Source organism: Strix aluco, chromosome Z, assembly GCF_031877795.1.
Source record: "Strix aluco isolate bStrAlu1 chromosome Z, bStrAlu1.hap1, whole genome shotgun sequence".
Taxonomy (NCBI): Eukaryota; Metazoa; Chordata; class Aves; order Strigiformes; family Strigidae; genus Strix; species Strix aluco.
Window position 1 is genome coordinate 83,245,948 of NC_133971.1, and position 14,297 is coordinate 83,260,244.

Genomic DNA, 14,297 nt, shown 5'->3' on the forward strand with positions numbered 1-14,297 from the left:
CGTCTCTTTCCCTAAAGGGCAAAGAAGTTTTACAGAAAGCTAAGGTAGTAGATTACATATATTGCTAGAAAATGCTATCTGTGTAACTCATGGTAATATATATTGGAGTCGGTAGTTCTCCACATTGGGAGAATTATTTAGGCTTTGTAGTTTAAATGCAGTTGTAAATAATGACATCTTTGGTGTAAAATTTTCTGAATATTGAAACAGTGGGATTTCTTATATCATTCTTGTGTGTAGTAATGCTGATAGTCTGACATGTAATCAAGGACATGCAATGTATTCTACCTAGAGAAGTCAAAGGCTTTCTTAAGATAAACTTACTCAGAGCGAAAGTAAGGAAAGCAAAGTCTGTACTTCGTGAACTAGTTAGTTTTCTCAATATTGGGGAGAGTACCTGAGTACCCTCCACCTTTTTGACTTCTCTACAGGAGCAGATTTGATGATTACAACTTCTTAAAACTTGCCTCAGGATTTTAAAAGAAAGGAAGGACCTCAAAGTGTGTGTGTGTGTGTCTATGGAAATTTTTTTTCAGTTACTGTATTACCATGCCTTCTGTTTTTCTATTTTCTAACAGTGGGTTTTGTTCCCTGACCTACATTTGTACACAAAGGTGGCATATAAATTGTAATAAACAATGTGCAATTACCTCTAACATGTATCTAACATAACTTTCTGTACTACAGTTAATTTCAGTTGTCATCTTGCCTTTTCTTTTTTAGCATTGTGGTGTACTGAGTAAACATCACTTTTTTTTTCTTTTTCCTTGAGGTCAGCTCAACTTTTAAACATGTCAGGTCACTTCATGTGACATGTCTTTGGTTTCTAGAGTGCGGTCTACATATAAACCAGCAGATGAAAGCTTAACAGCAGATCAAAAATCAATTGGGCAAATTCATGCAGAGGCATCTGCCTCTGATTCCTCCCTGAAGCCACACATTGCTGGTGAAAGTGGGGAAAGAGTTGCTCAGAGGTTGTTCTTCTAGTTTTACCACAGCTTGCACCAGGTAGTTGCTGTTTGACATAGGAAACTGCTCTAGGTGGACTTCTGGTTTGGTGTTATAAAGATGCTGTTATGGGAGATCCTGTGGAGTGACAGCCTGGACAGCTGGGAGCCTTGTGAATGCCTGTAAGCTTTATTCTTGTATTCATCTTTGAGTCATACTGCCATGCTTCCTTTCTCTCCTGAAAATTTAGCTTTTTCTTCCTATCATAAATAGGAAACAAAGGAAGCAGTTAATTTTTGGGAGTAACCTCTTGAACAGAAAACCAAAAAAGTAGTATTAATTGCTTTCAGAGTGTTAAGCTTTCCAGTACACCTAATTTCATGGCTGCAGGCCATAACCCCTGCTGTCTTGCTGAGTAAATTCAGGTTGAAGGAGAACAAAGTTCAGATTTTGGGGGCTCTAGTTCCTACTTCTGCAGCTTCATTTTAATAATAAATCTTTCTGCATTCTGTGAAACTGTAGTCGTCATTGTGGTAAATTCCATTGCTGCATGTGGGACATCTTCTCTACTGGAATAAATCTGTATCACTGTGTATGTGTACTGTGGAAATGAAAGACCTTGCTATTATGCCTTGAAAGATTGACTGAAGCTTGCTAGTTTATCAGAAATGCCATCCTGTCTGTTTTTCTGGGAAATTGTTGCAGGACCATGTAATGAATTGGACTGGAGATCGAATAGAGTTCAACAGTTTTCCATTTTCTTCTCTCCAACTTTCAAAATGTGTGGCATTTTTGGTGTGGGTTTTTTTTTAAGTCTGATGCACATCAGTAGGGAGGAATAGAAATGAATAATTGAAGTGGGGAGTAGGAACTCCTCAAACTGACATTGCTGCTGGTATGTGGAACTGTTTCAACAGGTTACCTACCCAAGTTAGGATGGCTTCTGGCCCTCCTTCCTCTATAGTGGCATATATAACTGTTTATTCAGAGCCTAGGTATTTAAATTACCTAATGTGCTTCTAGGCTTGTTACTACTCTAGTTCTAATGTTAGTACTTGATCTAAGAGTATTTTAGCAGCAAATTCAAGATCCTACTTGCACATAAATGTTTTATGGACTCTTTGGTGTTTGATTATTATTACTTAAATACTGAATGTATTTTTTCATGCTTAAAAGAATCTTAATCTTTATAAAACTTAAGTGTTTATGGCTGAGATCTAGATCCATAACCAAACTGAAAAATGTAATGTACCCACAGTAACAGTACCTTGGCTTTTCTTTAATGGAAATGGAATGGCAGATGGGGGAGTGATAAGAAATGAAATTTGGGTGTCTTGCTTAAGTGAGTTTGCTTTTAGATGAATACTCTGAAAAACTGTGTTAACTTTTTTGCTTTTCATTTCTCATAAATTTTTGAAAGCTGCTTAGTAAAGAAACAAAAAACTTGCATTTCTTTTTTTATGTTGTCCCATGGAATAAATTTTCAGTAATCTCTCTGAATCTACAGTTTTACTAATGTTCTCTATGACCTTCAGTTTGATAGCATTCCCTGGGATTCAGTTCAGCTTTTTTTAAAGACTACATTATAATGCTAAAATAACTTAATATCTCTGTCACATACTGCTAGTAGATTGGAAGGTTTTAGATTCTGTTGTAGCCTGCTGCAAGCTGATTTATGTTGAAAAAAATGCAGTACTTCTGATTTTTCCTCTTTTATGATCTAGTTCAACTCTGGCCTATAGAGTAGACTCTACATGTCCAGTTTCCCTTTTGTTATATGAATAAATCCTTTTGTTGGAATAATAAAATTGTCAGCTTTACTTGAGTTTTAGGGTTTTTTGAGTTAAAATTAAACATTTCTATTTAATTTTATGTTTTCCAATGAGCTAACAAGGGAAAATGTTGCATCTTGGGTTTAAGCATGACATGTTTTAAAAGATTAATTACACAATGTTTTTTCTTAATAGCCTAACATTAATATTTCTTAATAAATTGAACTTCAGGAAGTTGAATTTAAAAATTGCCATCGGGAAGTATTATTTTGGACTGAACTGCATGGAAAACAAACCTTTAAATTGAGGCTTCAGTTTGAAATCTGCTGCTTTCATATAGTAGCTAGCTCTGTGCTGACAGTGTATCATCTCTAACTGCCTCTTCCCTGAAAAGGGGAGCACAGCAGTCTTCATGAGTCTAAATGCCTGTCACACATTGCTGTAACTGCATTTTCTCATTAATACTTGAACTAAATTTAAGGATGGCATTTTACAGTAGCAGGGACACCTAGTCTAACTGCCTGTTTGCATATTCCACCCAATGCTGAATTTTGTTCCAGCAGTTTCACTGACAGTGTTAGGTGGTAAGTTGAAAACCAGTCTGCTCTGAGACAAGGGCTGCGATTTTGTTCTATCCCCCTAGAGCAGGTAAGTGTGGCTGTAAGCAAGATGACATTTGTCTACCTTTTGTTGTTAGTGTTGATTGTGAATTAATTATATTGAAACCAAACGAAATCCAACATTGTTGGGGGGCAGCATCGAAGCTTAATATGTAGGCAGATACAGGTAATGGGTAAAACACTTCTGTGCCTTAAAGCAATATTTGTGTTAAAGTTTCCTTGTAGGAAAAGATACATGCAATATGCTTGCAGCAGTGTCAAAAGCAAGACACAAGAACTTTGGAAACTTGGCAGAGCTACAGAAATACTGTTCTGTATGTAGGGCTTTGTGTAGCAGGCTCTCTGCTTAACGTGTGTGTATTTAAAGTGTTTAATGTTTTGGCGGCGCCAAAATTTAAGATGAAGTACATTCATTTTATGATCCCTCCATAAATGAGGTGCTCATACAAGGGACTGACACGGTTTATGTGCTTCTCCCATATAGCTTTAACCTGCCTTGCAAGACCTTTCTTCAAAAACAAACCAAAAAAAAATTCCAAGCACAGTGCTAATACATGTGAAACTGAAAATCTAAAGCTCTGATACTACTTCACTTTACAAAAACAAAAGCATACAGGGATGATTTGAATAAAATCTCTGCTATTCAGGACTGAAGTTTCTACTGAGCTGTTTTAAATCAAATGCAAAAATGTTTTTCCATTCCACTGCTGCCTGAATAATTATTGTTCTTGTTAATCAGGTGGTGACAGTAGTGATAACTAGGAATTAGAGGAATATAAGTGAAATATTTGTAATTTGGCTTTTGCTTATTTGAAATGGCTTCAGGATGGTAACACTCAGGCATTTTATTTTTCAGGGAGGCATGCTGAGAAATGTAGAAAAATAATAGCTGGGACAAGGAAGTGCTTTCAGTGCAGTATGTTGTTGGCAGTGGACTTCTATACTAAAGATTTCAAGGGTTAAATATAAATGAATGAAATGCAACCATATTAGTCTCCAAGTCTGCTTGGTGATGGAAAACACCTATAAAAAAAAAGTGAATGTTGATATTTGACTCTGTTTTTATGTTCTAAAACAGACACTCCTGAACCAAACACAATATTTTGGGCTATGTGTGATAGCAATTTAAAAATCTGAATGTACACTTGTTAATGTTTTTTTTCTTTGAAGCCATTGACTTCTGCAGAAATGGTTAATAACCACTTCCTATCTATACCTTTCAGGCTCCTTTAGCATGGATGAGCTGCATGGCAATTCCTAACCAAATTTTTCTCAGTTGCTGGTTCATGGCTTGGAAACTTTCTTGCAGTTCTGCTTTGACTAATTGAAAAGCTTGGGTGGGCTCCAGGCTTATTCTATGAGCTACCTGGAAGATGGTCTGAGCAGTTGTAGGTTGTATGTGACTGAAGAAAACTTTGTCTCTGATCTTAACTGATCTTAAATGGTAATTGATACCTTCACAGGTCAGCAAAATACAGAAAATCAGAACCTATTAGCTTGAATGCTGACAGTCAGTTTCTGATGAAGTAAGAAGTTCAAATGGTTTAAAAATAGTTTAAAAGAAGGATCTGACATCGTGCACTTCTAAATACTCTATTTATTTGATTTCTGATTGTCAATATCAAATATTTAAACCAAGTCCCAAATAAAGCCAGACTTGAATTTTAAGTGCATCGTTATAATTCCATTCCTTAAGTTCCCTTTTTAAGGGGATCTAATATGTGTGAGAGAGAGATATCTTTGTCATTGAAAACATGCCTCCTCTGCCTGAAGTATACATGTATCTCTATATTCCCATACTCCAGGTATCTTACAGATATGCTTAGCATGCATCCAACCAAAAATACCTTTGGTGCTTATCTCATAAACGATGCTGTTGAATACAGTTCTCTCAATACGCAAGTGAATGGTTTTTTTGTAATCATACTTATTTTGTAGCTTCAGCAATGTAAGACTACTACTTCTTCTGAGTCAATGGTTGTTTCTTTTTTGTGCCTTGTGGGTTAAGATAAATGAAAAAGCTTTCTTACAAGTCACTTTAATGTGATACCTATCCATGGCAATAAAGAAAACTACTTGAGTGGTGCTGTTGATATTTTTGAAATAAGTGGTTTTGAGATTTTTGACAGTTTTAATTGCTTTCATAGTTTTTTGGACTCCCTTATATGCCCACAAAACTTGTGTACCACAATTGCCTGTGCTTATTCCCGTTTATAAATTTAATGGTTTTCACAACTTTTTTTTCTCCTTCTGTGATTCTTTTGGATCAATAAAAAGATTACATTGGTAAATTTAGCTGCTCTGATTTTGTTTAGCAATAGTATATGAAAGTTTGAGTTACTGTTGTAACTCCTTCCCAGCCTGCGAGGGAGTGACTAAACTGCAACTTGAATGCAAAGCCTTTCTGATCAAATTCTATTCACATGGAACATTGTGTCTCACATGGAACATTGTGTCCTTCCTCAAACCACTGGTGACAAGCTGGAGCTCCTGTAAAGTGATGCTTCTCAAGTGTTATACTTTCACACTGCTGTGTGAATGTGTCTGCAATTTTTATGTCAATTTTTAAGCAAATACTGAAGATAACCCTTTTCCTTTATCCAGATCCTTATCAAAGGGATGTGAGCTCACTGCATGTTTACTCTGACAGTATGTAACATGTAATTAATGTCAAAAATTACATTTCTAAAGTAGTATGCATTACTATAAATTAAAGACTTAAGTACATTGTTACAAGTAAGATATGAATGCAGCAAATTTTTTTAAAATAAAATCTCAGGAATACACTGAGGGTGATAAGAAAAAAGGTATATTTTTGTTAAGGAGTAGTCAATATACTTGCTGTCCTGTAATTAGCTTCCTTGCTTTGTTTTCATAGATCTATTTGGTTATTATGGATTTTTTTTTTATTGCTTGCTAACTGCATTGATTTTTTTTAAAGTTACCTCATTAACTACTCCCCTCCTCATCAGATAAGATTCCAGCACTTATTTTCTCTTTATACTATGGATTTTAAAGAAGCCAAAATAGGAGTTACTGAAACTATAACCATTTTTAGCCATATGCTTGCCGAAGTTTTGAATGCCTTTTCCTGTCATTTTTTTTGTCATGCTAGATTGTTGTTATCTTACAAAAATAAACATTTGTAATAGTAGCTGCCATTGTTAAAGTGGGTGTAGTTACTGTATACTTGACCTGTGGCTAGATTAGTTGACAGATACCACCGTAAGGTGGTCTCCTCACTGCACAGGGAGACAGTGCTCTCCCCGCACAGCACAGAGCACTCTGTATACATGCAATGGCATTATATGTGTGAGAGTTGAGGAACTGAAGAGCCTAAGTCTGGGTCTTCATGGTGAGAGCCAGTTCACCTGTGATTTTTCTGCTGATAGAAAATATGCTCTCCACTATAAATCCACCATGAGTGGGTGAAGGGGTCTAATACGTTGCTGTAGGGCTGCATTTCTTCACCTAGCAGTTACTCAAAACAGGCTTGCAAGCAATTTTTTACTTTATTTCTTCACCCCAGGGAAGCTTTTTATGCCAGAGCTAGAAATGTTTAGTCCTCTTGACTTTTGGAGCAAAATTCAGCATATGCATGAGTCTTTGCAGGACAGGAACATTTGAATGGGTCTCTTGAGTGTTAATGAGCAAGATGGCTATCTCTTTAGCAAGATTTAGTGCTTATTTAGTACAGCTTATTGTTCCTATATCATAAGAAATCATATTAATGATATTAATTCCCAGTATAACTCTGATAAATATATGGACAAGAAATATGAACAGGAAAAAAACCAACAAAGTAGAGCACAAGCTTAAAGATTACTACCAAATAACAAACCAGAGACAGATAAGATCCATAAATTTAAAAAAAAAAAAAATCAGGATCGTTGGCATACGAGGGTCCTGCTTCATGACTTCTAAATGCTGCTGCAGTACAGCCAGCAGATGACAGTAATAATTTGTTATAATTGTCAGCAGTGTACACCAAGAAACAAGTATAAACCTGGTGAGAAATAATGATTTTTATCATGGAAACGTGGCTGTCAAATTATTCTTCGAAGAGAACAAGACCAAACCTGTTAAACGTCTTTCTGGGTCTCTGGTCTCCTGTAAGGCCAGAAATTGTTGGAGTTTATAACTTTTTGAATTTAGCCTTAAATCCTTTAAAGACTTATTGTTTTGAAAAGAGAAAGTTTGGTTCTCCATTTACCTTACATGCCATTTACTGCCTAAACAGTCATTAAAACTTTAAAATTTTAGAGTATGTTATGTTTCTTTGCTAGCAATAGCATGTCTGTATGCCTTTAATTTATTATTTGGTTTCTTATGTTGTTTATTTTTATGATCATCCTTTGCTGAGAGAACTTTAAAATTCTCTTTCCAGCAGCAATCTTGGAACATTTGGTATCTGCTGATAATTCTGCCATTTTGAACCATGCCAGAATGGTCTAAATTCCTTTTCTCGTTTATAACTCCTCCAGAAATGATTTAATAGTTGTAGCTTTTGAAATTTGGCATAGCTTATCCTGTCCAAGTTACTTGTTTGTATGTTATCTTATTTCCACTATTCTAATCGGAGGTGGAGAAAGTAGTATCCATGGTTTTGTTGGCTTCTCCCCATTATCTTAAACTGATTCAAAGTTCAATTTTTTTTTTGTATAAACTATCTGATGTTCTTCTCTGGCAATAGGGGAATTAAATTGTCTAAGAAATTCTTTATCACATCAGAGACGATTTACTCTGACAGTCATCCGATACGCAATAAGCAATTTCATCTTTAAAAGTAGGACAGACACTTAACTCCAAACAGTATGAATGTTGTCATATGCCAAATACATGGACATAGAAAAATAATCTGCAATGCGAACTTTGGTTTAGGACTTCTATTCTGAGTTTTACACTTTTAATTCCATCTCTGTTAATGGCTTCAGACTTATACATCAGCAAGAACCATTTCTGTTCTGACCCGATGCTTTCTACATCTTAGCCAATTGCATTTCACCTAATACTTCTGTTTTGGGGTATGACAGGCTTAAAGAATCTGAATCCAAAGTTCAGTGTGGTGCCTAAGAGATTAAACTGCATACTACAAGTGAATAGTTTGATTCTATTAAAAGGGGAGTTGACTTAGGTGATATATGACCAAGTAAAAACTTGGGTTTATATTTCAGCAAGAGATAAAGGGTTCTGGTGGGTTAATCTGAGGGGAAGAAAAATTCTTTGACACCTATGCTCGAGATCCTATAACCAGGTGCAGATGAAGTAATCACATAGATGACTGTCAGTGAGCACTCATATTCCAGTCTTTTTAATGACATTACTGCTGTTCTTAGAGTAAGGCCTAGTAGCATGCTGCACCAGGATGGGGGCAGGACTTGTGTGTTCAGTTGCTGTAACATGAACTGGGCTCATTGGATTCTGTTCTCTGTTGCGATCCTGAAGTTTGTTATACAGTAATAAATTTAGTAATCTTTGTGTAAGCTGTATTACTACACTTCAGCTATATTAGTCCAAACACATAAAATTATGAACATAATTTAAACTGCAAAATTATTAGTAGCTTTGGGTCTCATGTATCAATATAAACTATCTACTTTCTGTGATCTGTAGAAATTCTGCTCTGTAATGGCATAAACTTTTAGTTTTATAGACATAAAATACCAGATTCCCTCTGCAAATCTTTTAGTATGAAAGTGAAGATTCTGAGATGACATGTCATGTAACTTCTGTTTTCACATCTTGAAAATACCTCTGTGTGTGTATACCTGGATGCATCTGAGTTGGTACCACCAGACTAAATAGCAGGAAGGATTGAGAGCCCTGAGAGCTTTTGTAATACTTATTTCAGATGTCTGATAGCCTTCTTGGGAAACATGTGGAAGAGAAGCTCGTTTCATTAGCTTTAGAGCAACATCTGTTGCAAACAGAGGCTGGTATTTCCTGGGTTGTTTGTAGGAGGACTCATTTTTGACAGCTACTGAATACTGCCAGAATCTTAAGTATGGCTAAGTGTCTTCAGAGCAAGCAGTCCAACCAATATTTTACATATTTCAAGTAGGTGGATTTGACTTCATAGGAGCTAGAAAATCCAGGCAGGTAATTTACTACTGTAACTTTAGACATCCATCTTTGGAGATTTGAGCCTTTATCACTGAAGGGATGATCCTTGGGCCTTCTCACTGGGCCTGTGAGATTCCACTGAAGGTGAGGGCTCAATCTGTGGAGTTAGAGCTTTGGTTGTGAATATTGTCTTGTTAGCAGTGAAATGTCCTCTTTGACAAATGCACCTTTTGATATACTAGTTTTCAAGACAGTTGCTTGATAAAATGACTTTGCAGGAAGAGCAGACAAGGGCTGTATCAAACTGGGACTAAGTAATGGTTATTACTCAGTAGTTCTTATTCTAGAGCCAAATAACAGAATAGTAGTTCTTTCATGTTTTCACATTTGGTACCGGTTTATTTCCCCTTTACAGAGAATGCTGGAAGAAATGGGATATGTTTTAGCTTCTGAAACTACTTTGATGTAAAGATGCAGTAGGGGTCACCTGATGGTGTTTTTCGAGAGACTCTTGTACTGCAGCCTGGAATCCCCAAGGCAGCAGAGGTTCCACAGGAACCTGCTTGGTGTTAATGTTTCTCTGTTTAATTACATCTGGGCACCATTTATGCTTTTCCTGTATTTTTATAACATAAATATATATTTATAGCTCATGTTTCAAAGTATACGTAGAAGATACAACCTTATTTGAGGTAAATAGTAGGGTGTTTCTAATGCAGAGTGCTTGTTAATGATTCATCTAAATGACATAAGAAAGTGGCAATTTCTTAATGTGAGTGAAAGGCAAACAGTGGATAATAGAGTACCTCTCAATATAATACTCCTTGTGAGCTTCAGTGGGTGGTGTGTTGGCCAAATGAAGAAACCCTACGTTATTCTGAAGGGAAGGTGATGTAGGGCTATTGGAGAAGCTGAGGCAGCTAGAAGGAAGAAATACTATTTTTTCGCTTTTTGTCAGGTACTCTAACAGAAGAATAGAACTTCGTTTCACACTTATATCCTTGTAACTATTTTAGGAAGCCAGATTCATTAGTCTCTGAAGTAGTGTGTTCAATGCTGTCTTTAAGTGGCAGTTGCTGCCGTTTAGTACCAGACTGAGAAAGTTCCTTGTGAAGTTTTTCAGTTTAATTGAATGTGCCATACCTGATCTTTTGCTTTGTTAGGATGGACACAAATTGTTAATGATAGATGCCAGCAGTAGTGGATCAGGAGGAGGAGGAGGAATGGGAGACTGGCAGGAGGACAGACCATGCCTTGCCCATCTTGATCTGACTTTTTTACTGATCTTGATATAATTAAAAATACTTAGTGGAAAAAGAGAAACTGTGAGCACTACTGGAACTGTAAGTGGCAAGAAGTTCTCTAAAACACTAACAGCTGACCTTCTCAATTCAGGGAATGGCTAACTCTTTTGTTCCTGCTCCCCACACTGAGTGCTGCTCCTAGCATGCCTCCAGGCCAGCAGACTAGCCCAGTATTTTCTGGCTGGTTGAGGCTTGACTTCCAGGTAGCTGGGTTCCCATATTCTTAATTCTTGCTTAAGGTCCCCAAGATGAGCTCTGTACATCCCATTTAAGCTTGTCCCCAGTTTTGATCGTCACCATATATGCCATTTGCACTGAGCAGAATATAGAATTTCTCCCATGTTTGTTCCTTCTCATTTAGTGCTTTTCCATCAAACCTGGGGCTGCTCTTCTCACAACCGGTTGTTAAATGCATTGATTATTCTGATAGAGCTGCTGTGTGACCAGTTATGTTCATGAATGTTTTCTGTGGTCACCCATGTTTGACCACTGCTGGTTACCTTTCCTAACTTCAGATGAATGTTAAAAATATAATAAAATTACTCAGCAGCTAATAACTTTTTTCCTCCCTATGATTGGGTATTTGTGGATATAGCAGACAGAGCTTCCCTTTTCTTGGTGCATTGGCTCTTTCCTATTGCAGAACTTGCCTTTTTCCTGTTTTTCTGCTGCTAATAAAATCTGATCCAGTATGGCTATTGGATAAAGCTGTTTGCGCAAATGAGATAGCAGAGAAACCAAGACATCTAACTGTTTCTAAACACTGAGAAGCGTGGGACAATTAACTGGAGCTATGATTCAGCTTTCGTATACCATTATATGTCCTTTGTAAGAAAAATACATGCAGAGAATTAGTATTAAATTCATTGAGCTATTCAGAAGTAAATCTTGTTTATTTCATGATAGTTTGCTAAATAACACCTGTATTGTGTACCTTGTTTTAAAATATTGAATCATTGATCCATAGAGAACAAGTTGTTAATATAACCATTCAATTACTGTTTGCAAGTCTTCAAAATTAAGACATGGGAACAAAGGACAATGGTTTGCCTTCTCTGTTGCACAAAATGTTGCAGCAGAGTGTTTCCATACAGTACATTAATCTTATTGTATTTAGTTTTATAGTTCATGAAGCAAGTAATCCAAAGTTAATAATGCAATTATTAATGTGCAGACCACTAAACTTAGGCATTAAAAAGCAGTGGTCATCACACTGAATTTGCTCAGTACTTCAGAATTACAATTTAGATCCATTTCTTTGGAATTTCTTAATTAATAATACAGGAGCTGATGTCTGGATTAAAACTACTAATGAAAAGAATCTAAAAGATCCTTAATGCTGCCTTTTGGGAAGGGCAAAGTTTAAAAGTTAAAATTTAGCTGGAAAAAGGTCTTGTATCTTTTGCCTGATTCATGAACAGCTGAAACATTTAAGAGCAAAATCCTTGCTTTCTGATAAAGCAGAAGGGTGGACTGTTGAGAAATGGTCCAAGCTAGCATGTTCTCTGAAATTTGATTTTTGGCCTGCTCCTTAGCTCTGTGTTCAAATAAAGCACCACTTGACTTGAGCACATTGTTACCCTTGACTCATGAATAGGTTTTGCTGTATGAAGATCAGAATGCTCTGTACCCTGCAGAATCAGGTCCTTGGTGGAACACATTCTGGATTTATTATTTTTTTTTTGTGCCGAGGTACAGTGATATGGAGATTGGCAACCTAGCCATTGTCATGTAGGAAAACTTCAGCTTGCCTGGAATAGATGAGGGGGTTTGCTTTAGATTAAAGAAATAATAATCTAAAAAACCCTGCAAGTTCAGGGCCATGAAATGAGGATGTCCTGCAGCATGCAGGAGCTTTTTGCAGTCATAGAAAAATAATTTTTCCACAGACCCAGCAGTATAACAATATTTAATAAATATTCTAGCCAAGCTTGAGTTAAAATATCAAGTGTTCAGCATTTCAGAAACTGTGTTCTATATAAATACACACAGTATGTAAAGTCTGCAAAAAGATAACCGTGGTTACTAAGCAAAAGCTTTCAGAGTCGGTTGGTCTTTCCCACCTGCGTGGAGGAAAAGCACAAGAGTTCTTTGTGCAGGCAAGAGTAGATCGGTTTAGCTGTCACATGAGAGGAAGATAGCTGCTTCTGCTTTCTAGAGAACAAGCACAGATTGTGAAGCCTCTGCTGTTGTATTACATTGTTCATGAATTCAAGTCCAAGGGCCTCTAAAAGACTTTTTTTATATCAGTTGGGAAGTTAATCATGGTTATATGAACAAATGAAATACTGTGTCATTCTTTCACTGCTTGGGATAGTGTTTTCTGTCTTGTATACAAAGTATTCATGCAACTGAGATGGTTCATGCCATGGAATAACTAATATAAAAAGGACAGTAACTCTATATTTTTAACTTCCACATATATTATTTTGGAGCTGTACTGTTCTTATGCAAAGATTTTTGTCTTTGAATGGGTTTTTTTTTGACGGAGGAAAACATGTGAAGTTAACCCTTTTTGCCCAGTAGTTTTTCCCCTATTTTAAACTTTAGGCATATTCTCCATTTGGATTCTACCTGCTGCTGTAATATCTTCATTTTTCATGAATTATCACTAGGGTTTTTTGTCTCTGTTTCTAGAAAGCACTAGTATGGAATCCAATGCTGAGACAAAAATAATGATGCCACTTACATTAGTTTTGGAATTAAATAAGCATTAATGCTTAACTTCTGAAAAAACATTCACTCTTAGGTGGATTGTGTTTCTATTTATAAACATTTTTAAGTCTTTAATTGCTAGACACAGTTCTGAGGGTCTGAAATTGGTTATTAACAGTAGGTTTAGATGTTGCTTGAAAGAAAATTTATTTTGTTTACAGTATCCATCTGCTTATTACGTTTCAGCACTGAGCAGGAAGAGCTATTTCCTGCCGCAGAATACTTTGTTTCCTTTGTCTCTACAGTGAGAGAAGAAAAATAAGACGACTGCTCCTGACCATCAAAAACCTTCTCATTTTTCTAACTAGGGATTTGTGATAAATGAACCTTAGTAATACATTGCTGGTGAAGATAGGAATTGTGATTTTTAACATCATTTTATTGCAATGAATGTTATAGGGAATATGTTTAAGGTCATCTTATAGTACATAAATGTAGCTTAACTGTGTAGCTAAATGTTTTAGAAGCTGAAGACTGCATGCATGAAAGCAGTGATTGTAACTAAATTATTATATAGCTTTATATCGCACTTTAAGTTGTGATTTTATTTTTGAAATAAAATTTTATTCTGAGATGGCTTAATCAAGCTTGCTTATTTTTAAAGATGGCTAACTTCAAGAAGATGGATGGGGATCATGTGCTGCTGCTTGAGAATGTGGTTTTCTTGGTGACTTAGCAGATAGCTCAACAGAACCAGGAAATCTTCCAGACTGCTCATATTTGGTTTTCAGGGTCTGATGGTACTTTTTGGTTTTTTGTTGTTGCCAGCAAGCACAAGCAACTACTTTGCTGTAGGTCAAAAAAGTACAAGTCCAGATGGATCACACTTCATTTTACAGATACAAACTTGCTGTAAATTTTGCTATAATTATAAC

At 36.2% G+C, this 14,297-nt stretch overlaps 1 protein-coding gene across 3 annotated transcripts in view; it reads left to right on the top strand.

Annotated features, from left to right (window-relative positions):
* MAP3K1 (mitogen-activated protein kinase kinase kinase 1) overlaps window positions 1-14,297 on the top strand; it is a 63,515-nt gene that overhangs the window by 20,439 nt on the left and 28,779 nt on the right. The window lies entirely within an intron of this gene.